Genomic DNA, 27,294 nt, shown 5'->3' with positions numbered 1-27,294 from the left:
GGAAGGTGAGTGGATCCTCTTCTTCCCCCTCCTACCTTAGTAGTGATCACTACGATCCACCGGCGATCATAATGATCACGTGATCAGGAGCCAATTGCGATGGCTCCTGATCACTTAGGGGAGATGTCAGCTGTCATAGGACAGCTTAATCTCCGCTGTCGGGTGCGCACGATCACATCAGGAGCGGAAGCAGCAGGTGGCGTACATCCTACACCGCATCAGAGTTGGACAGCCACAAGTGCGGCATAGGATTTACTACCACCGGTCCCCAAAAGGTTAATACGATACAATTAAAAACTACATAGAGGGGAGAACTCCTGCAATGACTGTTGAATAGGAACAGACCAATCAAATCAAAAACAAACCACACACATTGATCACTTGCCATGACAATATCATACTGTATGTGGCATGATGCTTTGCTCAGCCATTGTCCCGCACTTCCTGCACACAGCACATGAGGAGGGGGGACGAGGGTGTGCCCACATTCCAAAAACCACAACCAAAATTGGGGGATGAGACGCTCCCAGGGAAATGCCAGGCATTCACCCTCAGTGAGTCACAGTCACACGGACCTCTGTGCTCCTCAGATCAGCAGCAATCTCTGATCTCTCTGCACTACCACCACTTCAGCCACACAGATGTCTCCATATGCAGCAACATTAGCAATCCGTATGCAGCAACACCTTTCCATTGGTGAAAACTGGTCAGCGTTCGCTGCCCTGAAAGGAAGCAGCTTGCCAAAAAAGCTCAAAATCCTAACCAAAACCCGTTAAAGGGGTACTGTAGAAAAAATAATAAAACTGCTTTTTTTTTTGAAAATGTATAGATCATTTAGTCAGTGTTTTTGCATTTTCGCATTGTAAAAATCTTTCCTCTCCCTGATTTATATTCTGACATATATCACTGGTGGTGACATCTTGTGTTCTGCCAAGTGATCTGTACGGAATGTTCGTTGCTGAGAGTTCTATACACAGAGGGAGGTACTGCTTGCTTGGCAGTTGGAAAAAGCCATTATTTCCCACAATGCAACAAACTGTCAGTTTCCTCACATGCTAGCTTCTCAGCTGCGACAGTGCCTATAAGCCACTTCAGCTCATTCAGTGGGTGTGAGGATTAAAGGGCACTTTGAGTGAAGGGTTCCTTTTAAACAATACTAGTTGCCGGGCAGTCCTGCTGATCTACTTGTCTGAATAACACCAGAAACAGGCATGCAGCTAATCTTGTCAAATCGGACAATAATGTCAAACACATGATATGCTGCATGCTTGTTCAGGGGCTACGGCTAAACTTACTAGAGGCAGAGGATCAGCAAGCTAAACAGGCAACTGGTATTGCTTAAAAGGAAATACATATAGCAGCCTCCACATCCCTTTCGCTACAATAGTGTCAGTAATTGAGAATCTACCAGACATCATACAATTTTGATAAAAACTGATCAGGAACAAATCCAACACGTCCAATTTTCTTTTATTGGATAAAACCGGGAAATTTAATCAGATTTCTTGATTTTTTGTGACAACCGATTGTAATTATTAAATTAGCTCTAGTGGGTTCCAGCCCTGACACAAGTACAGCACACTCTGCAGCTCTGCCAGTGAGGTTAGGTGACAATTTGCTGCAGTAAAACAAGGTTTATCAAGTATGGCCAACATGGCAGAGAGGAGACAAGTGAAGTAAGGTCTGTTTTGTAATCCTGAGATTTCATAAACTTTCAAAACACCTTTTGAGCACCTAACAAGTACTAAAACAAAGGTGTAATAAAAGTCATATAAAATTTCGTCTTATATGCCAGAAAATAAGTTTACCTTTCAGCTGTGTTCAAAATATGAGAACAGAAAACAAATGACGCTCAGTTTTGAGGCACAAATAATAATATTTATAGGAATACAAGAGCGTGAAGTCTTAACAACTACAAATTAGCCTCCAAAAGCTATAGAAACTTCTTTCCTATAAGAATGGAACAAAGCATTTATCGGGGATCATTAATAAACAGATAAGATAGAGATTTGGGGGAGCTCTGGTCCATGCAGACAGCGCTGGCACGGGAGCTCAGCTGCACAACTATAGAGCTACCTAACAGAAAGTAGAAGGACAGCTGAGGACACCAGACTGAGCAAACATTTATACTTGGTGACAGAAAAACAGGAACGGCTATCATATCCATTTCCAGAGCAATATGTGCTTGGGAGCGCAAGCAGACTAAGGAACATATTGGTGAAAGGGATATAATGGTGGCATTGCTTCTACGCATGCATCACACGGACCTATTTATTAAGCACATCGCACCCGGGGTATGCAGGGGGAGGAGCAGCTGAGAGGAGTCCTGTGACAAAGCACACAGGTGGCAGGAGGCATGGAGAGTACTCTATGTGAACAGGAGCCCCTGTATAGCATGGAGAGGACACTGTGTGAACAGGAGCCCCTGTATAGCATGGAGAGGACACTGTGTGAACAGGAGCCCCTGTATAGCATGGAGAGGACACTGTGTGAACAGGAGCCCCTGTATAGCATGGAGGAGGACACTGTGTGAACAGGAGCTCCTGTATAGCATGGAGAGGACACTGTGTGAACAGGAGCCCCTGTATAGCATGGAGAGGACACTGTTGTGAACAGGAGCCCCTGTATAGCATGGACAGGACACTGTGTGAACAGGAGCCCCTGTATGGCATGGAGAGGACACTATGTGAACAGGAGCCCCTGTATAGCATAGAGAGGACACTGTGTGAACAAGAGCCCCTGTATGGCATGGAGAGGACACTATGTGAACAGGAGCCCCTGTATAGCATGGAGAGGACACTATGTGAACAGGAGCCCCTGTATAGCATGGAGAGGACACTGTGTGAACAGGAGCCCCTGTATGGCATGGAGAGGACACTATTGTGAACAGGAGCCCCTGTATAGCATAGAGAGGACACTGTGTGAACAAGAGCCCCTGTATGGCATGGAGAGGACACTATGTGAACAGGAGCCCCTGTATAGCATGGAGAGGACACTATGTGAACAGGAGCCCCTGTATAGCATGGAGAGGACACTGTGTGAACAGGAGCCCCTGTATGGCATGGAGAGGACACTGTGTGAACAGGAGCCCCTGTATGGCATGGAGAGGACACTATGTGAACAGGAGCCCCTGTATAGCATAGAGAGGGACACTGTGTGAACAAGAGCCCCTGTATGGCATGGAGAGGACACTGTGTGAACAGGAGCCCCTGCATAGCATGGAGAGGACACTATGTGAACAGGAGCTCCTGTATAGCATGGAGAGGACACTATGTGAACAGGAGCTCCTGTATAGCATGGAGAGGACACTATGTGAACAGGAGCCCCTGTATGGCATGGAGAGGACACTGTGTGAACAGGATCCTCTGTATAGCATGGAGAGGACACTATGTGAACAGGAGCACCTGTATAGCATGGAGAGGACACTATGTGAACAGGAGCCCCTGTATAGCATGGAGAGGACACTATGTGAACAGGAGCCCCTGTATAGCATGGAGAGGACACTATGTGAACAGGAGCTCCTGTATAGCATTGGAGAGGACACTATGTGAACAGGAGCTCCTGTATAGCATGGAGAGGACACTATGTGAACAGGAGCTCCTGTATAGCATGGAGAGGACACTATGTGAACAGGAGCTCCTGTATAGCATGGAGAGGACACTATGTGAACAGGAGCCCCTGTATAGCATGGAGAGGACACTATGTGAACAGGAGCCCCTGTATAGCATGGAGATGACACTGTGAACAGGAGCCCCTGTATAGCATGGAGAGGACACTATGTGAACAGGAGCCCCTGTATAGCATGGAGAGGACACTATGTGAACAGGAGCCCCTGTATAGCATGGAGAGGACACTATGTGAACAGGAGCCTCCGCTGTATAGCATGGAGAGGACACTATGTGAACAGGAGCCCCTGTATAGCATGGAGAGGACACTATGTGAACAGGAGCCCCTGTATAGCATGGAGAGGACACTATGAACAGGAGCCTCTGTATAGCATGGAGAGGACGCTATGTGAACAGGAGCCTCTGTATAGCATGGAGAGGACACTATGTGAACAGGAGCACCTGTATAGCATGGACTAACCAGCAAGCTCATGGTGACCCAGAACTCATTGGGGTGTGTAAGGGACTACAATGGTCCTAAAAGCCCCCTTACTAAGATGTTAAGAAAAACAAAAGTTTGCTTTCCTAAAACAGAAAGAATTTGCGATAAATTCAGGTTGGAGTGAGCTTGAGATGTCTCCCAGGCACCACTGCTGAATATATGCAAATTAACCATTGTACCCTTAGAAGCTAAACACACCTCCAGAACCGCTGGAATGCAATGATGTGTCAGCTTGTTAATATGTACAGAGCCATAATAATCCAACATGCATACAGACTGTTTCGGATTGTTTGATCCTCATCAGTGCATGGCATGGATTAATTTGGCTCTATGGAGTAGGGCTTGTAAATCCGAGAGGCACAGACTAACCAGCAAGCTCATGGTGACCCAGAACTCATTGGGGTGTGTAAGGGACTACAATGGTCCTAAAAGCCCCCTTACTAAGATGTTAAGAAAAACAAAAAGTTTGCTTTCCTAAAACAGAAAGAATTTGCGATAATTCAGGTTGGAGTGAGCTCGAGATGTCTCCCAGAGCAACACTGCTGAATATATGCAAATTAACCATTGTACCCTTGAAATGTTTTAGGAAAGCAAACTTTTGTTTTTCTGTATAGCATGGAGAGGACACTATGTGAACAGGAGCCCCTGTATAGCATGGAGAGGACACTGTGTGAACAGGAGCCCCTGTATAGCATGGAGAGGACACTATGTGAACAGGAGCTCCTATATAGCATGGAGAGGACACTATGTGAACAGGAGCCCATGTATAGCATGGAGAGGACACTGTGAACAGGAGCCCCTGTATAGCATGGAGAGGACACTATGTGAACAGGAGCCCCTGTATAGCATGGAGAGGACACTATGTGAACAGGAGCCCATGTATAGCATGGAGAGGACACTGTGTGAACAGGAGCCCCTGTATAGCATGGAGAGGACACTATGTGAACAGGAGCCCCTGTATAGCATGGAGAGGACACTATGTGAACAGGAGCCCATGTATAGCATGGAGAGGACACTGTGTGAACAGGAGCCCCTGTATAGCATGGAGAGGACACTATGTGAACAGGAGCCCCTGTATAGCATGGAGAGGACACTATGTGAACAGGAGCCCATGTATAGCATGGAGAGGACACTGTGTGAACAGGAGCCCCTGTATAGCATGGAGAGGACACTATGTGAACAGGAGCCCCTGTATAGCATGGAGAGGACACTATGTGAACAGGAGCCCCTGTATAGCATGGAGAGGACACTATGTGAACAGGAGCCCCTGTATAGCATGGAGAGGACACTATGTGAACAGGAGCCCATGTATAGCATGGAGAGGACACTGTGTGAACAGGAGCCCCTGTATAGCATGGAGAGGACACTATGTGAACAGGAGCCCATGTATAGCATGGAGAGGACACTGTGTGAACAGGAGCCCCTGTATAGCATGGAGAGGACACTATGTGAACAGGAGCCCCTGTATAGCATGGAGAGGACACTATGTGAACAGGAGCCCCTGTATAGCATGGAGAGGACACTGTGTGAACAGGAGCCCCTGTATAGCATGGAGAGGACACTATGTGAACAGGAGCCCCTGTATAGCATGTGGAGGACACTATGTGAACAGGAGCCCCTGTATATTTTTGTAAACCGAAAAAGCCAATTCAGACACCAAACATACAATTCTATAGAGTCAGTTTGGTGGATCCATAGGCAGAAACAGAAAACCACGTAAAACAAGTTGTCGGCTATCATCCTTGGTGGAGCATGGATCCAGCCACTTGTCTAACACCACATTAAAGTGACCGTGTAGTGCATCGCTGTCTCTGGTCTGGTAGTAAGCCTGTATAGTTAACAGCATTACTTCCTCAATAGCAATGGCTACTGTCACAAACGGGGGCACTACTTAGTCACTCTAATCCAAAATAGTGTGGCCAGAATCTGACTGATTCAGCCACTACCTCTTCTCCCCATGCTATCAACACCCCGCTTGGGTGGTAATTGGTAGTAGACACAAGTCAAGGATGACAACAGGGGGCAGGATAAAGTATTCAGGTAGAATTTAATGGCAATGTGGCAAATGGCAGGTAGAGGCAGGAGTGGGCACAGACTAGCTTCCACACCAGGGAGCCCAGCCAGACATTAGCCCTCACCAAGGCACAATAGTGCCTAGTGAAAATAACTGGATACTGCAGAGGTAAGGCTGTACAGCTACCAGACAGGGAAGAAGTGACCCACTGCAGGGTTACGGCTATCAGAATCATATTTAATCAGCAAGTACAGGGAAACGTACAAGGAAGTGTTTTTGCACCGACAGCTCAGAGGTTAACATATGTCGGTACATATTGAAACACACCGTTACATATTGGGGGTGGGGGGGGACTAAGGTGGCCGATAACGACCATCAGAGAAAACGGGTGTGTATACAGCAGCCACCGACCCCCAGACCGCGAGCTATCCGCCTGGCGGCTCAACTCACCGTACATGATGGCCGATCACATTGTCTACGCCACTCCCCTACGCGCCCCTCCCTCCCCCTAGCAACAGAACGCGCGATCAACTGTACAGGGCGGCCATCGATGTCGCTCTAGGGGATCAGGTCCCGATCCCCGCCTGGCAACATAAAATCAAGGTGTGTACGCACCACCTTTAAAGGGGTATAAAACCCTGACATAATATTCAATAAAAACATGTTTTCTTACTTTTTATATGCCATACAGTTATCATATTTGCATTTGTGCAGAAGTATTATTATTCATTTAGAAATTACAAGTACCCAAAAGTACAGTTTTTTGCTTTGAGAGCTAACTTTGCATTTTATTCATTATGTATTGAAGGCAGAAATGCTTTGAGTGTCTGTCTGTGTCCGGCAGCTTCTGCTCAGTCAGAGAATGTGTCACATTCCTCACTTGATACAATTAAGTAAACACAAGATCTCCACTTTGGATGCCTCCAGATTTCTCTGCACTGAACTTTCAAGTCCTGTGTGTAACCCTTTAAATGCTGTTCTAGTAATAAAAAAAAAAAAAAAAATTGTTGGTTGTATATAATATGCTGTAAATAATTTTTTTTACAGCAAAGAAGAAATGCTGGGTTTCATTCCACTTTAAAATTTGATAAGATTTCCACAAAAAAAAAAAAAAAAAAGTGTGACGTTTACATTACTATGAATGATACTATATAAAAAAAAAACCCCACAAGTAATGTTTATAATTTGTCAGGTAAGCACGGCATAACAGGACATGTTGGCAAAGTTACTAGAAAGTGCAGCTAAGTGAGTTAGTGAATACACACAGGCAACTGGCAGCAATAATGACCACATCACTTGTTTTATGCTGAACCCGCCAGGGAGGCTGTAGAGGGGAGAATCACTGTGCGACTTCCCAAGATAAACACCAGATAAACAAATCACATTCCAATGGAGAACAAGACAAACTTCAAAAAGGTGTCCAGCAGGTCTGTGTGTGGCCTTCATAGGGTCTGGAGGACTGGAGAGCAACTGCTTGTGAACAAGGCAAGGCTGTGCAGTATTGCCAAACCACCGAACACCAGCAGCCTAAATCACACAGAAGCTCCAGTCCCAGAGAATCCCTCACACACAGTCCTGAAGCACCTCCGATTACCTTCACTCTACACATTCTAGATAAAGATTGCAGATAAGGCTTGAAATGAATGACTCATCGCTCAGGTACCGCGCAGCAAATGATAAACCGATGGATTAGACCAGCGCTGGGCAAACTATGGAGTGCGCTGGATCTTCATCCCGCTGACAGGCACCTAGATTCCTCTCCTATCCCCCTTCCCTGCAGAGTTGCAAGCGGGCGGCGGGGATCTGAAACTCACCTTGATCGCTGATTCTTGTGTAGCATCTCCATGGCAACAGAAGGTCACATGACGGGATGACGGACCGTGCCAGCATGTTACATGTTAGCAGCCCGCGTGTAATACGCTGGCACATCCCGTCATGTGATACCCTGTTGCCATGCAAACACAACGCGGGAAAGGTGAGTTTCAAACCGCCCACTTGCAACTCTACAGGAAGGGAGGGGGGTTGGAATTTAAGAAAGGCGGCCCAGGCTGCTTATAGTGTACCAGAGACGAAGCACCCTCATGCATTTTACCATATATATCAGTGGGAACATTAGAGAAGACACCTACCCAGCTCTCCGTTTCATCCTTCACTGCTCAGCCTGCTTGTTATCAGCCCAGATAAAATCCCCAACTGAGCATTCAGTCTGGCTTTGCTCAGGAATCATCATAGCTGAGTCATTATAGCAGAGCCAGAAGGGGGCAGGCTTGGGATTGAAAAAGACATCAAAGAAGACAGACTCAGCTATAATGATTCCTGAGCAAAGCCAGTCTGAATGCTCAGTGGGAGATTTTATCAGGACTGATAACAAGCAGGCTGAGCAGTGAAGAATGAAACAGAGAGCAGGGTAGTCGTTTTCTGTAATGTTCCCACTGATATAGTATATGGTAAAATACATGAGGGTACTTTGTCTCTGGTTCACTTTAAAGTTTGCGCTGCCCTGGGTTGGATGAACGATCTACGACGATTCTCGTGCGTTTTGAATGACCGTCTTGACCAGGGCTGTGGAGTCGGAGTGTATGAGTCGGGGCAATTTTGGGAGTCTGTGGTTTTATAAACTGAGGAGTCAGAGTCGGATGATATTTGTACCAACTCCATCACCCTGGTAAGTAGTAGACCAAGGAGTCGGAGTTGAGGTCGGAGCAATTTTGAGTACCTGGAGTGGGAGTTGGAGTCGGTGGTTTGATAAACTGAGGAGTCGGATGATTTTTGTACCGACTCCACAGCCCTGGTCTTGACAGATCACATTGGCACGTAATCACTCTGCGGTGTGTACAGAGCTATAAATGATTAGTAACCTATGTATTCGTGAAGTCTATGGCACATTTCACACTACCTATCTTTCAGTGTGTACTCATTTCCATTGCAACACAGATCCGTGCAGCACTGCGTTGTGCGTCACTTCCGGGTGAGTGGAGCTTGCGATCCCATTCATTATACTGAATGGGATGGCAGCCGCAATCTCCCTGAAATGCAGGTAACCACGCGCTGTGATTCAGTGGTGAATGGCAGCGCATGTATGGAAACATCACACAGTGTAGTCTATGCACTGAGAGTTTGGGACTCAGGTCTGCACAGCTCTCAATTACTTGTCACTACTGGGGGAACTTCTGGAAAGACATTCAACTGAGGGCTCCATTGGAATGCTTAGAGGGACAGGGAGCGGGAGGGATCCTGAAGACAACGAGCAGCATCAGGAGACTATGGAGGTGGCGATCCCGCCCACCATGGGCTTCATTCATTATTTGCTCTCCAGATTCGGGGGTACTATAGAATCATTTTGAACATTCTGGTGGCTCCACCTACTAGTCCTTGTACATAGGTCTGGCCACGGGAAGTCTTATCCATACGTTAGATCATTCTCAGCCAAGAATCTTGCATGTGTACAGCAGCCCCCGATCTGCCTGGGAAGCACAGATCCTGCTGCCTGCACTATATTACTGATGGACACAGAACTACACTTCCCATGATTCCTGGCATCGGCTGGTAGCTCCTATACCGCTTCCTGCTGAGGCGTTTCCATTTAACCAGCCTAGATCTCAGTTACCTGCAGTCACATCCCTGAATAAAATCATAACAGATGATACTGTGCTCATCAGTTATATCGTTATGCTGCATAATATATACCGGTACTGAATAAATCTAATACACATCTCCTGCTTCAAGGGGACTTGTCCGGTGCCTACATCAATCCAAAGCCTCACACACATGCGCCGTAGTCGTCACCCAAAAAGACTGTTCACTGATCCTTTTGGGTGACCGTATGAGCGTTTACTGTACAGCGGAATAGCAGGTCCTATGGAGAGAGAAGGGAAAGGGACACGTATACTCATTTTTTGGAATCCTACAAAATCACAAAAGAGGCAGACAGACTAGGCTTCCTACAAAGCAAACATTTAGAAAGTCTTGCATTTGGGGTTAAAATAATAAGGTTTAAAGAGAACCCGAGGTGGGTTTGAAGAATATTATCTGCATACAGAGGCTGGATCTGCCTATACAGCCCAGCCTTTGTTGCTATCCCAAACCCCCCTAAGGTCCCCCTGCACTCTGCAATCCCTCATAAATCACAGCCACGCTGCTGACAAACAGCTTGTCAGAGCTGGCTGAGTTAATCTCTATAGTGTCAGTCTGCTGCTCTCCCCGCCTCCTGCAGAACTCCAGTCCCCGCCTGCACCCCTTCCCTCCCTGCTGATTGGAGGGAAGGGACGGGGGCAGGGACCGGAGCGCCTTTAAATACCCACTGTAAGTGATAGCAACATGGGAAAAACACTATCACAGTGCATTGTACGCTGCAACAAATCGTATGTGTTTCTTTACTTTTACACTTTATCATAGTGTCCCAAACACACACAGACACACTTAGCAAAGCATGACATCACTCAGCGTTCGGAAAACTGGAAAAGAAACTGCAAGTAGACAGCCAGCTGTGATTTTTCTCGCCCCGCTCAGAGAAGGAAGGCGATTACAGAAAGAGTTAGAGGAACAGTTACACTTCCCCCTATCCGGAAAACCAGTAACACCAGCCAGAATGGGCCCCGGGCTAGAAAAGAGCAGCAAGTTCTCCTCCTGCCCAAAACAACCAGTCAGCATCTGTCAGTTCTCCAGACTGGGAATACAAGGAAAAGTTATCCTAGTGGCTGCCAAACACAAATCTATAGTACAGTTATGTAACCGCGGTGAGGACTTTAAAGTGACACTTTCCAGGAGGTGGACATGAAAGCCACAGGCTGGGTAGCAAGACAGACAGGAAGTGATATGACAGGTAACTGCAGCTCGCCCAAACAGGGGTCAGAGACCGCTTTGGATGGGGAGATGAGGGTGAAAGACCTGGCACTAGCCCTACTGTAATGTAATATGTGGTCTATAAAGCGCTGAGACTACTCCACCCTCAACACAAACTTTTCTTGGTGGAGAAAGAAGTGGGTCTTATGGAGGAAAAATACAGTAACTTGCATCCATCAGGTTAACCCCCTCTCTCCATGTACCACTTGTCATGTGACTGCAGAACGTCGGTAACTGTAAAAGTTGGATCCTCCAGAGCTGGGAAAGGTAAATATGCAGGCGACCAGGTTTTTGGAGGGGCCCAGGGCCCGTGGGACTAAGCAGGACGGGGAAGTCTCTATAGGATTCTTTTTTTCAGTACAGGAGTTCTTTAAGTTACTTTTCCATAACTTTCTGGTACTTTTTCAGCTGCGTAGTGCTGAAAAGTTATTTTAAAAGTAGTCCAAAAATTAACTCCTAGGAGAAAACTCAGGAGAAAAAGTTAACTGGGCCCGTGAGTCTAAAATAAAATGGTTCCTTGCTTGAGGGTCGGTCCACACTTGTGCAGATGCAGAACGGAAATGTAACGTGCATCCGTCCATTGCTTTGCGCAAATACACCCATTCCGTGGCCGTTTCATGTCCAAATCGTCGCTACGCCGTTCCGTACGCATCAACGCTCACCTGTCTTGCTGCCACCGCTCGGTCCCTTCCGCAGCCTGGAGGCCAGCAGAGGCGTGGCTCTCCATAGGCTGCAACAGGCCAAGTCTCCTTAGCAACAGAGAGAATTCTCATTGGTCCAACATGAACCAATGAGAATTCTCCCTGTTGCTGAGGATTCCCATTAGTCTGTTTCAGCACAATGCTTCTATCAGCCTCTGGGCTGTTCAGAATGGACCGAGCAGTGGTGATGGATGGCAGGACGTGCAAGTATGACGTCACGGCGGCAGCATGGATGTGACAAAATGGGCGACGCGGAAGCGCCGATTAGCCTAATGAAAGCAGACTGTGTCCATCCTCGTAGGCTTGCATTGGACACATTTTCCCGTCCAGTCAGGGGGGAGGGTCTTAGTGGCAAATCCGGACTCTCCATGACATTTTCGATCTGTGGTACGCAGATCAGTGAAAGCGGGTCCTATTTGTAACATAGGATCTGCTTCCAGCGTTTCTGCAGGGCTTTAAAAAGTATCCCACGGATACATTTTTAAATCAAGTGTGACCCGGCCCTAATTGAAAAATGTTAGTTACTGTATATTCTGGCGTATAATACTTTTTAACCCTTGAAAAACTTCTGAAAAGTCAGGGGTCGACTTACACGCCAGGTGTCATTGATGCCGGGGATACGCCCTTTCCTGTTACCGACTCTCAGATCTCGCTGCTGAGGACTGTAGTGAAGCGGCGCAGGAGCACATGTGCGAGATCTTATCCTGTTACCGCCTCTCAGATCTCGCTGCTGAGGACTGTAGTGAAGCGGCGCAGGAGCACATGTGCGAGATCTGAGAGGCAGAAAAGGAGGTAAATAGGATACAAGGGCGGGGCCAGAAGGGTGAAAGGTAGACAAGGAGAGCTGACCAATCCACTTAGGGAGAGTTCACCAATCCAACCAGTCAATCGCCTATATACGGTTATATACTGGGTACCACATACAGTACAGCACCAGTATTTTAATTTTTATTTGGTGTGCATTGGAAGAGTAGTAGTCTTATACGGCAAGTACGGTATATCCCATACTTTATATTTTAACTGGAAAAGTTGGGGGGGTCATCTTATATGCCCAGTCGTCTTATACGCCGGAATAGAAGGTACTTTGTTTACGGATGACACTCATGCACAATATTGTGTATTACGGGAAAAACTGGCACTTCTCACACAAGGTACAAAAATTACATAATTACTACTAAAGAAAAAAGCAAAACACAAACAACCATTTGCCTCTGAGACATAAAAGATGCTTTCAGGTCACTTGGAAACCTATGAGGACTAGACAGCATTATTGGCTATAATCAGGGAAGGTGCTGCAGATAGGAATGCAGTATATAATCCACTGAGCACTGCTGCCTTTGCAAAGCAAGCAAGGTAACCAGTGTGGAAGGCTGTGTGCTGTGCCATATAGTGGCCACATTGCAGCAAGGCCTCCTCTGCAGATATCAGCTGCTTCCAGCCACAGCAATGAACGGAAGCTGCATCACAATATTCTACGGATCTTCAGAACATTCTCACCCCTGACAAAGCAGATCACCTCTGACAGCGGACTCTCTCTGCGTCCTTCTGCAGATCACACCCCTGACAGAGCAGACTCTCTCTGCGTCCTTCTGCAGATCACACCCCTGACAGAGCAGACTCTTTCTGCGTCCTTCTGCAGATCACACCCCTGACAGAGCAGACTCTCTCTGCGTCCTTCTGCAGATCACACCCCTGACAGCAGACTCTCTCCCCGCGCCCCTCTTCTGCAGGTCACACCCCTGACAGCAGACTCTCTCTGCGTCCTTCTGCAGATCACACCGGACAGCAGACTCTCTCTGCGTCCTTCTGCAGATCACACCCCTGACAGAGCAGACTCTCTCTGCGTCCTTCTGCAGATCACACCCCTGACAGAGAAGACTCTGTCCCAGCGCCCCTCTTCTGCAGGTCGCACCCTTGAGAGCAGACTCTCTCCCCGCACCCCTCTTCTGCAGGTCACACCCGACAGCAGACTCTCTCCCCGCACCCCTCTTCTGCAGGTCACACCCGACAGCAGACTCTCTTCCCGCGCCCCACTTCTGCAGGTCACACCCGACAGCAGACTCTCTCTGCGTCCTTCTGCAGGTCACACCCCAACAATGCCACACTACTTCACCACAACGTAGCCAGGATTGCATCCACTACCGGCATTTCCAATCACATCCAGTGCATGACTGGCAATTTAGGGGACACCAGTCAGGAGTAGACTAGGCACCTGCCACAAGCAACCCCCTCCAGACAATCCAAAAGTTAAAATTACTATTACTTTTCTTGTTGCTAAATGATCATACCCCAGTTTACCTGACTCTTATTTGGTACACACAAAAAGGAAGTTGCAGAGCATGCTGGGTTGTCCTTTTTTGCTTCTCTATTTCCCCTCAGACTTAAAGAGACGCTGGGGTATTAATTCTCTTTTTTAACTTGTAGTTATGCTCATCACTATAACCCTGCTAAACCGCCACTATCCCACGGCAAAACGAGGGGTTTATACCCCTCAAATCCCCTTCATGGTGTCCAAGGAGCGCTTCCTGAAGAGGCAGAGCTAATGGCTGTAGCTCTGCCTCTCCCCGCCCCTCTCACTCTGCCTTCACTGAGAGGGGCGGGGGAGAGGTGGAGATCCGCCGGCAGATTGACACGCTGAGAGGCGGAGCTGCAGCTCATAGCTCTGCCTACATGAGCAGCAAAATCCACGACCAAGAAAGTTGTGGATTTTGCAGGGGGGATTTGAGGGGTATTAACCCCTCGTTTTCCACGGGATAGCGGCGGCTTAGCAGGGGTTATAGTGATGAACATAACCACAAGTTAAAAAAGGGAATATTGACTCACTTCAGTGTTTCTTTAACTAATGCGGCCTGATTGGCTGAAGCCTCTTTCCCTCCTGTCTTCCCCTCCCACACCTCTGTTCCTCTCTGATTGGCCAATATTTCTCATGCTGAGACAATGCACTTTCTATAGTGGAGGGCAGGCAATGCATACATCAGGCAAATGAGAGTAAGGGAGGAAATTACATCAGGATTGGCTTCAAATGAGCCACACTTAGAATGGGAAATGCTAAGAAAGATTTCAATCTTTTTTTTTCTGTAGAAAAATCACTAAAATCAAAACGTGTCGTGGACAGTACAATACTTATGTTATGTACTGTAAGTATTTATCTACTTACATATGTGTTTTTTTCCTGAGATAGTATGGCTGACAGCTCCTCTTTAAACAGGCTAGGCATCACTGGGAGGGTGGGGCTACATACCAATATACAGCATATATAAATGTCACTATAGTGCTTCTTTAAAGATGTATAGCATTAGTCTTAGCAGGAGGGGTAAGGGAGAGAGCAATAACCTCGGCTGAGATGATCTGGCACTTCCCTTGGTGAAGTATCTGGGTCCTCGGTACATAAGCTTGATTCTCGGCAGAGTCCGCCCTGTCCTCAGCTGAAAGGCATCTAGAGCGTGTATGTACCAATACACAACCTCTCATTCATAAAACCCTAACAGCTAACAAGCTAACACTGGACCTATACAGCCAATGGTATCCATCACCCCTATAGACTCACGCCTCCCCTTATCACTACTATCACACTGACTGTAACTGACAGAAAGTGCGCAGAGCCCGTGGATACACCTTCCCCATTCATTAAACACGGATAGCCGGAATAGTTCCCATTCACCATGGCACTAGCAGTGCAGGAGAGTCCCCCATCACGGACCATCTGTCACCCACCCATGACAGCCAGCACTTAGAGAGTGACCCTATAAGGTTAATGCTATCGATATATAAGACCATCCCCCATAACTATGACAGTAGCAGAAAACCAGATCCCATAGATACAGGGCGGCCCATCCCTGGCAGATGGTGGAAATGCTGCGCCTTCCGAGTGAACTAGCACGCCCAGCATGCCCTGTCACAGCAAACTGACAACCTGCTATCCATAAGTACAGGAATCAGGACAGAACGCTGACAATTCCAGCTAAGCTAGCTGCAACCCTGTCTGCTGCCACAGACCAGCAGCCCCGCACCCTGCCCTGATACCACGCAGCTCATCACAGTCCACGAAAATCGGACACCCCATTCTCCCAGCCCCTGGCAGAACGAAGGCTCCTACATCACAATACCCCACACTACTCTCCCTCCAGCTGCTGTGTAACCGCAAATCCCAGCAAGCCCGTATTACAAGGCAGAATATATTACAGGAGGTATCCTGCTACACCAGGGGTCGGGAACCTTTGTGGCTGAGAGAGCCATGAACACCACATATTAAAGTGTAATTCCGTGAGAGCCATACAATAGGTTTTGAACTGGAACAGTAGGGCTCACATCTCTGTTGCCATAGTGATGTGTATACAGTTGATACACCGGGCAGTGGAAGTGTCAGACACGTCTGCAGCTTCTTTTTGGGCTACAGCAACATCAGCAATTTCCCTGAGAGACAGACAGGAGAAATACCGACTAACAGCTTGTACAATTAGCTAGCTGACTTGGGGGTTGATTCACTTTGTAGGGCGAGATCCCTGCACTTTGGCCCAATAGGCTGCCTGTCAAGTAACAGGCAGCCTATTGGGCCAATCACAGTGCGGGGATCTCAATCTACAGAGTCACTGGACCTGACAGGGTCCAGACAACTGGTGGAGCTGTTCATTTTGGGGGGAGTGCGAGTAAGCTAGTAGTGCACTCTACAGCAGTAGCCTGCCTACTTTGAAAATTTTACTTGCAGTGTAGCTTAGTGGATCAACCCCTACTGATGTGTATGTGAGCCGGATGTGGCCATCAAAAGAGCCATAGGTTCCCTATCCCTGTGCTACACCAACACCTGCAGGGGGAAGCACAGGTCTCAGCATGCCTTCTTTAAAGTGAACCCGAGGTAAGTGTAATATGGGGGCTGCCATATTTATTTCCATTTATACAATACCAGTTGCCTGGCAGTCCTGCTGATTTGGCTGCAGTCGTGTCTGACTCACACCAGAACCAAGCATGCAGCTAATCTAGTCAGATCTGACAATAATGTCAGAAACACCTGATCTGCTGCATGCTTGTTCAGGGGCTATGGCTAATAGTATTAGGCCTGGAACCCACTACAAATCGCTAGTGCAAATGCTAGCATTTTAAATTAGCGTTTTGTACGCGATTTCATGCGCGTTTTCCAGAGATTTTGGTAGCGATTTTAAAAAATGTAAGCTTTTTGCCAGCGATTGTGATAGCAATTAGCGGTTTTAATTCTGATTGGTCCTTTCAACCTATCATAATTTTTGTTACAGTTTGCAGTGATTTAAAAATCACACACAAATTTGCTATGTGTAGCGATTCGTGAGCGATTTGCCAGCGCCTATATACTTTACATTGAAGCGCAAATGCTCCCAAAATGCAGCCTGTCCTGTGACTGCCATTTTGCTAATAGCACTTGCTACTGTGGAATGTTACATTTATTTACATTGGCAGAGAGTTTAGGGAAATCGCTAGCGATTTAAAGCGCTCTCTAAATGCTCAAAAAAGGTGGGTTCCAGGCCTTAGGAGCAGAGGATCAGCAGGATAGCCAGGCAACTGGTATTATTTCAAAGTAAATATTTATGGCAGCCTCCATATTACTCTCAGCTCAAGTTCACAAAAAAAAGAAATAAATAAAAAGCAGGGGGCATAATACCAGGGCTGTGGAGTCGGAGCCGAGGAGTCGGAGCAATTTTGGGTACCTGGAGTTGGAGACGGATGATTTTTGTACTGACTCCACAGCCCTACATAATACAGCATGTCAGATACAGACCACCTTAGGACCCGTTCACACTTGTGCACTTTACAAGCCATTTCAGCATTACTGAGAAGTGCTAGCATTTTGTAAAGCGCTTGTACAATGCAAGGTATATGGAAGTGTTCTCATCCAAGTGATTTGCTGAAACGCAAAACGTGTTGCCTGCAGCATTTTCTGAGCGATTACCTTTTCAATGTTAAGTATAGGAGCACTGGTAAATCGCTCTGGAAGCGCTGGCCTGTTCCCAATCAACAGAGTTCTTCCAGCGATTGTACCCATCAAACCTTGCAGTTTACCCACAAAATCAAAAGAAAACACTTCTCAATGATTGACAGCCTCTAATTGACAGCCCAGAGCTAGATATCGCAAATCGCTTAAAAAAAACCCTTTTTGTACAATGTAAAATCGCTGGAAAATCTCTAGGGGAAAAAACCATTGGAAAACGCCAGAAAATCATTCCGCGTTTGCGATTTCTCATGTGAATGGGCCCTTACTCAGAAATGACAGGTCACACCATGCTCCCCTAAAAGGAGAAATCCACTGTGTGTTATAAAAAGTACACATTAAGTTATTGCATATAAAACTAATACTGTATTACTTTCTTTGCTTGCTTATAACTTGATTTTAAACACTTCTAGAAGCCACAACTTCTGTTCCTCTAAAATGGACTGAGTTATAACAAACTTTTAGGCCAGAAACCCACTAGGAGCAATTTTCTGAGCGTTTTGCGATTTGAAAACTCTTGCTAATGTAATGCTACGGGCGCGATCCCACTGGAGCGCAAATTACTACACACTTGAGCGATGTGATTTTATAAAAATCCCCCATAGCATTGCATTAGCAAGAGCTTTTTAAAATCACTAGCGATCACAAATCGCTCCTAGTGGGTTTCTGGCCTCAGACAACCTTCAAAATAAAAGTAGCTGTTCCCAGGCATATCACAACCTTTCTATTGACTTCAAAAATAATGGCAATGCCCTAGCAAGTATTAATGTATCTGCTTGTGTCTTGACACCCTGGAAAAGCGCAGTTTCCCATTGACCATTTTTAATGTGCATGTTTCCTACAGTTAGCCGACGATAGCTTTCAGCAATAGCAATCGCACGTAGTGTGGGATAAAGAGCTACTGAAGTGAGACTGATATGGAGGCTGCCATACTTATTTCCTTTTCAGCAATACAAGTTGCCTGGCTGCATTACTGATCCTCTGCCTCTAATACGTTCAATCATAGCCCTTGAACAAGCATTCAGCAGATCAGGTGTTTGGCATTTTTGTCAGATCTGACAAGATTAACTGCATGCTTGTTTCTGGTGTTATTCAGACGTGACTGCAGCCAAATAGATCACCAGGGCTGCCAGGCAACTGGCATTGCTTAAAAGGAAATAAATATGGCAGCCTCCTTTACCCTCTCCTTTCAGTTGTCCTTTAAGTAGTATGTTTTTTCCAAGCATGCACTGGATGTAAACCAGCTCAGATTAACATGGATGCAAGGATACAAGTAGTGCACAATCCCTGCCTTAAGGCACCTATTAATGATACAATCACCCAAATGCCCGATTATGTGATCAGACCATGTGATCAGACCATGTGATCAGACCATGTGATCAGACCATGTGATCAGACCATGTGATCAGACCATGTGCCATCAATGGTGCTGTTCTACTGATCATTTCATCGATCCAAATTTCAGAATGATTCTTTTGCTCCAGTCAGATTGCTTACCATTTTCCCCTACGTTGGCTGGCCTGAGCGATCATTTCAGACCGATCGCAATAACCAGTGTGGACGGTCAACGTTCAAGAAAATGGATTGTTATGGGACACATTAATTCAGATATTTTACGAAGAATATTTAAACTTCAACAATTTATAAAAGACAAAAATTATTTATGGTATAAATGACATTAATTTGTTATCTGCATTCAGTGATCAATGTAATAACAGTTCATGGAGGACAGCAGTACAACATAATATCAAGCTGCATTTTATCCACCTGATGAGAACACAAGCGTCACAAATCCCCCCTATTAGCAAGGTCCCGGAAGCCCCTCCAGCTGCTGGTGGAAACACCACAAGTCCCAGCATTCACGCCTTACACTGGACCAAAGACGGTCAACAACATGCAAATGGTTCTGATTAGAAGCAAATATTACAATCAATTTACACAGCTTGGGAATGGATCAAATTTAGCTGAGGCAACGCTTGATTGGTCAATTCTCAAGCTGCGTATATTTCCATAAAATTACCAGTCCAACATGCCCTACATGTATTCCTATGGACAGCAAACAAGGAGGACCCCCAAGGACCCCCAAAGACACAAGTCAAACCCATTCAGCTTCATGCTGTCAGTTTGGAGGACCCTACACTACGTGGCCACGTCATTCCCTACCTCACCTATTCCAGTGCCATTATTAGGATATGGAAATCTCCCCACTAAGGCTACTACCACTAGGCCTGTATTCTGATCTCATTCATTACCAGGACACTGGCTAAATATGGGACCTCAGATGAAAACCACCAAAACCTCCCCATCACTCACAGCATGGAAGACTTCATTTTAGGCCTGCTCCATCTACCAACTCTCCCAAGAACTACAAGTACCAGCATTCCATTCCTCATTCATTCCTATACGAACTGTAAAGATGGGACCCCATAAACAAGCCTCCCTATCACAGGCCAAATGCACCATCACTCTAGCTGAGGGAGAACTACACTTCTAGCACACCTAAGTCAATTCACTGCCGCGATACTGGAGAAATATGGGGTCCCACAGACACAGGTCTGCACCAACCCAACATCTCTCCAGATGTATAAAGTCAATGGGAACCGATTCATTAAATTACCTAGGGAGAGGGAAGGCTCAGAGTCCTAATGAGCCTCCCCTCTCCCGGTCCCCGTTACAGTGCTGGCTCCCCCGTAGCAGTATTTTACTAAATTGGTCAAATACTGCTTTTTCCGCCACCGTAGGGAGGCTTCGGGAGCCCGAGTGCTCCTGAAGACAGGCCGCTCCATATTGCACGTGTGAGCGCCCCTCTCTCGTGCTCTCGCGGGTGTGCAGTATGGAGCCGCCTGTCTTCGGGAGGACTCGGCTCCCAAAGACTTCCGAAACATTTGAACGGAGGCAGTGTTCTCCTCAGGCTCTTTTAGCCGGGTGCTCCACTCGGCTAGTTTTAGGGCTCGTTTCCACTATCGCGAATCTGCATGCGTCCAACGCATGCAGATTCGCACATGTAATGCAAGTGAATGGACCTGTTTCCACTGTAGCGTTTGCGTGGTGCGTTTTTATGAGCGGTGAAAAAACGCACAAAAGAGCCAACAAATTCGCCTGCTAGTGGAATGCATGCGAATCGTCGCTAATGTATTTAATAGGGAAATCGCATGCGTTTTTTACGCGTTATTTTACGCGATTACGCATGCGATTCCGCATAGGAACCAATGTAAATTAACACAGGCAGTGACATGGTTAAAAACGCACATAGCCTAACCTATGCGAAATCGCATGCGTAATCGCGTAAAATAACGCGTAAAAAAACGCACCTGCATGCGATTTCTTCTGCGGTGGAATCCAGGCGATTCCGCACCGCTACAGTGGAAACAAGCCCTGTGTGACCACCCGGCTGTCATCGGCTCACCTCCTCCTATGCTGTAAGCATAATTGCTCATAGAAGCACCGGCCCTGCATTTTCTCCTTTCGCCCCACCCGGCTACTATTTCATGCCACCCAGCTGCTAAAAAATTCTGGGGAGAACACTGGGAGGAACTGCCGCTGCGACGAGGGCGCCGGGAGAGGAGGAGAGGTTCATTAGGACCTCTCCTTCGGTAAGTAGCTGGCTTTTTTTTTTAATTAATCGGGGTCCTATTGACTTTAAAGGATACCTGATGTGACATGATGAGATTATGAGATAGACATGTACTGCCAAGCACACAAATAACTAGGCTGTGATCCTTTTTTTCTTTCTCTCCCTGAAAGAGTTAAACATCAGGTATGTAAGTGGCAGTTCCTGTCTGAGGGCGGGTGCACATCAAGAGAGCTTCTGAGCACTTTTTAAATCGCTTGTGCTTCAAAAAGCGCTTGGCGCTAATGTATTTGAATGGGATGAAGCACACCAGAGGGATGTGCTTATTTACCCCAAACGCAAGTCCTGCAGCATTATTGCTGATTTCTAGTTAAGTATAGGAAAGTGGAAAATCGCTCTGAAAAGTGCTAGATCAGAGCGATTTTCCAAGCGTTTTTGTTACAGAAGCCGTTCAGTTACAGCTCTACTGTAACAAAAAATAAAAAAGCTACACCAAAGTGCTCCAAAAATCGCTAGACGTGCTTAGAAAGTGCACATGCCTAGAATCACCTTAAAAAAAGTCACTTTAAAAAGCGCTAAGCCCTAGTGCACACCAGAGCGGTTCGGCAGCGTTTTGCGATCCACTTGCGGGTGCGGATCCGCTAGGGTAATGTATTTCAATGGGCTGGTGCACACCAGAGCGGGAGGCGTTTTGCAGAAACGCATACTCCCGGGCTGCTGCAGATTTTGGATTGCGGAGGCGTTTCTGCCTCCAATGTAAAGTATAGGAAACCGCAAACCGCTCTGAAAAACGGCACTTCAGAGCGGTTTGCCAGGCGGTTTTTGTTACAGTAGCTGTTCAGTAACAGCTTTACTGTAACAATACATGAAATGTACTACACCAAAAACGCTTCACAAAACCGCAAAATGCTAGCTGAAACGCTGCAGAAAAAGAAGAAAAAGCGTTTCAAAATCTACTAGCATTTTGCGGATCTGCTAGCGGTTTTTGGTGTGCACCAGGCCTAAGTGTTTGCTTTTACGCTAGCGCTTTTTGGTGTGCACTGGCCCTGAGTCAGACAACAGTGATAAGAAATTACAACTATAAACCACTTTCCTAGCAGAAAATACAACTAAAATAGTTAACAGATTTTAGCTCTGGCACACTTCAATGATGTGTCATTGAGCAAAAACAAAACAGTAAAAAAAAACTTAAAACTTAGATTTAAAGTGAACCAAAGATGAAAAACTAATGAGATAAACAACTGAATCTGTCCTTCTACTCCTAAAAATGACTATTTTATGTATACATATTAACAAAGCAGATTTAATGTTTCACAGTCTCTGCTCAATTGCAGTGTCTCAAGAGTCCCAGAGTGGAAAAACATGAACTATTGACCTTTTTATATTTTCCTCTCAAGCCCCATACACGCACTCCAGTGTTCTCCCCAGAATTTTTTTTCCAGCCGGTTGGCATGAAATAGTAGCCGGGTGGGTTGAGATAAAAATGCAGGGCTACACTGCTTACAGCATAGGAGTAGGTGAGGAGCTGAGCCGATGACAGCCGGGTGCTCACCAAATCTAGCCGGGTGAAGCACCCGGCTAAAAGAGCCTGGGGAGAACACTGCACTCAACAGCGGTCTTTTATACAGCACAATTGTTGAACAACTTTTGTTGTGAAACAAGTTGAAACAGCAAAAAAAAAAAAAAAAGTATTTTGCTATTGCTCAAAAAGCCAAGATTGATGAGGCTGCATTTCCACTTGTGCGGTGCGAATCGCCGCGGTAAAAATTCGCATGCGGATGCGAATTAATTTTCATGCAAATTTTCATGCAAATTCGCATGGATGACGATGTATGCGAATTTAACCATGGCAGTGCTGGAGTGCTTTTCCATTGTTTCTATGCGAATTCTCATGAAAATTCGCATACCCAAACTGCATGCACATTTCCTATTAAATACATTGTATGCGATTCGCATAGCGGTATGCGAATTCTGATGGCTCTGCCATGCAAATTTTTTCTGCACAGAAAAACGCAAAGGAATCCTGGCAAGTGGAAACAGTCCCATTCACTTGTATTGCTATGCGAATTTGCATGCGAAAACGCATGCGAATTTGCTATAGTGGAAATGGGCCCTGAGAAGTCAATCCAACTGTTGGATTGACGTCTTATCAGCTTTTTGAACAATAGCAAAAGACTTTTTTTTAGCGGTTTCAAAACAAAAAGTTGTTCAATAACTGTGCTGCATAAAAGACCGCTGTTGAGCGTGTGTACGGGGCTTAACAGTACAAAGCCACGGTATCCGTTTAGGAAAGTGTTTTAAGCCCCATCTACATGATACGATTACGATTCTATTTACGATCCGATTAAATCCGACATGTCCAATCGGGATTCGATTTTCCATTGCAAAACAATTGAATCGAACTCCAAACGGACATGCCGGATTTAATCGGATCGTAAATAGAATCGTAAACGAATCGCACAAATAATCGTATCGTGTAGATGGGGCTTTATAGCTGTCATTTGTTATCAGTGAGCTGAGTCCTGACTGGAGAAAAACTATCAGGCTGCATTTCCACTTGTGCGGTGCGAATCGCCGCGGTAAAAATTCGCATGCGGATGCGAATTTTGCATGCGGCTCTATACGAATTTTCATGCGAATTCGCATGGATGACGATGTATGCGAATTTAACCATGGCAGTGCTGGTGTGCTTTTCCACTGTTTCTATGCGAATTCGCATGAAAATTTGCATGCCCAAACCTCATGCGAATTTCCTATTAAATACATTGTATGCGATTCGCATAGCGGTATGCGAATTCTGATGGCTCTGCCATGCAAATTTTTTCTGCACAGAAAAACGCAAAGGAATCCTGACAAGTGGAAACAGTCCCATTCACTTGTATTGCTATGCAAATTTTCATGCGAAAAACGCATGCGAATTCGCTATAGTGGAAATGAGCCCTCAGTTCCATAGCTAATTATAAACTCTTATAGGCAGGGAAAAAAAGAAAAGGAGCACAACATAAGTGTCTGTATGTTTGCCACTATCTATTTCATCAATGCACATGTCACCTCTGGTGCACTTTAACCACTGAAGGGCCACCGGTTCCCCCTCCCCCCCCCCCCCCCCCCCACCGTCCCCCCAGTGACCAGGCTACTTTTTGACATATTAGGCCACTGCAGCTTTAAGGCCTCGCAGCAGGGCCGTACAACCTAGCACAGAAGTGATCCTTCCCCCCCTTTTCTGCCCACCAACAGAGCTTTCTGTTGGTGGGCTCTGTTTTCTGCTGGCATGTTTGTTTGTGTTTTTATAAATATTATTGTTCTTTTTCATTTAAAAAATTACATTTTTCTTTAATTGACATTCCCCACCATCCCAGTGATGTGTTCTCATAGACATCAGCTTATGAGAGCTGATCGCTCTCTGAGTCTCCCCAGGGGACAGCCGAGTGGCACGGCTGTCCCCAGTACATCGCTGCTGTAGATCACAGTGCTGTACCATGTAAATAGCTGGGAGACTGATGTCGGGTCGGAGCTCCGTCATTCAAGCGGAGATGTACGCGATCTCCTGCAAAACCCCGCCCCAGGACTTTACGCCAATTAGCGTTCAGTGGTCCTGGGCCTGCCAACCGGCGTGGAGCGGTCGTTAAGTAGTTAAATATGGAATAAAACAGTGGAAGATCTTAAAAAGTCATTTTTAGGTGAAGGAGGATAGATCCAATTGTTTATTTCATTAGTTTAATTTTCACCTCAGGTGTCCTTAAATGACTGCTACACACCATGCAATCTCCTGTCATGTCACATAGACAGATCACATACATTATTTCCCACAGGTCCAATCTGTATTCCGAGGAATTCCCCAAATCCCTCCAGCTGCTGAGGAACTACAACTCCCAGCTATCCCATTCATTACCCTCCAGCAGAGTACCTATCACTACAACTCCCAACATTCTCTTTCCATTACCCTCCAGCAGAGTCCTCATCACTACAACTCCCAGCATCCTCTATCCCATTCATCACCCTGCAGCAGAGCCCACATCACTACAACTCCCAGCATCCTCTATCCCATTCATTACTGTCCAGCAGAGTCCCCTTCACTACAACTCCCAGCATCCTCTATCCCATTCATTACCCTCCAGCAGTGTCCCCATCACTACGTGGGGGAATCCCCAAATCCCTCCTGCTGCTGAGGCACTACAACTCCCAGCATTCTCTATTCCATTCATTATTATCCAGCAGAGTACCCCATCACTACAACTCCCAGCATCCTCTATCCCATTCATTACTGTCCAGCAGAGTCCCCATCACCACAACTCCCAGCATCCTCTATCCCATTCATTACCCTCCAGCAGTGTCCCCATCACTACAACTCCCAGCATCCTCTATCCCATTCATTACCCTCCAGCAGAGTACCCCATCACTACAACTCCCAGCATCCTCTATCCCATTCATTACTGTCCAGCAGAGTCCCCATCACCACAACTCCCAGCATCCTCTATCCCATTCATTACCCTCCAGCAGTGTCCCCATCACCACAACTCCCAGCATCCTCTATCCCATTCATTACCCTCCAGCAGTGTCCCCATCACTACAACTCCCAGCATCCTCTATCCCATTTATTACCCTCCAGCAGAGTACCCCATCACTACGTGGGGGAATCCCCAAATCCCTCCCGCTGCTGAGGCACTACGACTCCCAGCATTCTCTATTCCATTCATTATTATCCAGCAGAGTACCCCATCACTACAACTCCCAGCATCCTCTATCCCATTCATTACCATCCAGCAGAGTCCCCATCACTACGTGGGGGATTCCCCAAATCCCTCCCGCTGCTGAGGCACTACGACTCCCAGCATTCTCTATCCATTACCATCCAGCAGAGTCCCCCATCACTACAAGGAGGAATCCCTCCAGCGTCTGAGGTACTACACTTCCCAGCATCCCCTGCACACTGGTTGCCATGGCAGTGACAGCACAGGGCGGCCTCCCCTCCATAGATCAGGTCTCTGCAGGCCATTGCAGCAACCCCTCCCCCCGGGGCACGCTGAGTCTTGTGGTGCTCCAGCAGCTGGCGGGGGTCTCCATGGTGACGGCTCCCCCCCTCCACAGGCCGCGGCCTCTCCCGGCTCACCTCAGGCGCAGCGGCTGCTTGTCCTCGGCGGGGCGCTGCGGCACGTCCTCCCCCTCGTCACCATCATCATCCTGCCGGCGGAGGAGGAGGCGGGCGGGGCGGCCGGCACCGGATTCTCCGCTCTTTTCCCAGTAATGCCACACAAAATGGCTGCGAAAACAAACCGACGCAACAGCCGCTGAGGAGAAAGTCACGTGAGTGCGCATGCGCAGAGCCCCGCTGAGCGGCCGCTCTCTGCCGCCTCCGCTAAGGGGAGGAGCTGTCTGCGTCAGAGGGCTGGAGCCCGCCCTCGCCATCCGCGGGACACGCCCCTTTCTGTTACGCTCTGCGCTGGCGCGCCTGCTGGGGGGCGGAGTTGTAAAGGGGAGCTCCAGGGGGGAAGTGTGAGGGGAAAACATACCTTGTGCTCCTCCTATCTTTGTACAGACAGTACACACAGGTTGCTGCACATCTATCCTAAAATACCACATTAACATTGGACGTGTGTGGCATGTCCACCTATATTATGTAACCCAAAAGAAGGAGGGCTGTATTATCACCCCAGCACTAGTGTGCCATTATCTTCTCCAACACACAGCTTCTCCCCCAATCACATTGCCCAGAACACAAGTGTCCTTATAATGCCCCCTTCCCCCCCAGACACATACACCCCCATCATTTTGTCCAGACTACATGTGCACCATAACACCCCTAAACACAAGTGCTCTCACAATGCCCCCTGTCACAGGACCCCTAGTGGCCGGACCGTAAAAATGCCTTCTAATCGGTTTCAGCACACAGACCATGCAAGCTGTGGTCGCAATCGGTGCGCAGAAACAGCTGGAATTTTGGCAGCAGACCGACTAGGAGGGAGCCTCTGAGTTATGGTAATACAAATTACACACTATCTCAGGGTATAAATGCCACCACCTCAGTTACCATGGGACAGAGGAGCCCACTGACTGGCTGAGTCTAGACCTGCAAATAAAAACGGTTAAACACACTCTATTCTGT

General features: G+C 47.0%; 1 protein-coding gene across 1 annotated transcript in view; it reads right to left on the bottom strand.

Annotated features, from left to right (window-relative positions):
- LOC137521973 (dual specificity tyrosine-phosphorylation-regulated kinase 1B-like) overlaps positions 1-26,522 on the bottom strand; it is a 152,671-nt gene extending 126,149 nt beyond the window's left edge. Inside the window, exon 1 of the mRNA XM_068241952.1 lies at positions 26,302-26,522. The gene's annotated coding sequence lies outside the window, so the exon portion shown is untranslated. The remainder of the gene's footprint in view (positions 1-26,301) is intronic.
- Positions 26,523-27,294: the final 772 nt, after the last annotated feature.

This window comes from Hyperolius riggenbachi, chromosome 6 (genome assembly GCF_040937935.1).
Source record: "Hyperolius riggenbachi isolate aHypRig1 chromosome 6, aHypRig1.pri, whole genome shotgun sequence".
Lineage (NCBI taxonomy): Eukaryota > Metazoa > Chordata > Amphibia > Anura > Hyperoliidae > Hyperolius > Hyperolius riggenbachi.
Note: the sequence above shows the minus strand (reverse complement) of the source record. Positions and strands in the feature narration are given on the sequence as shown.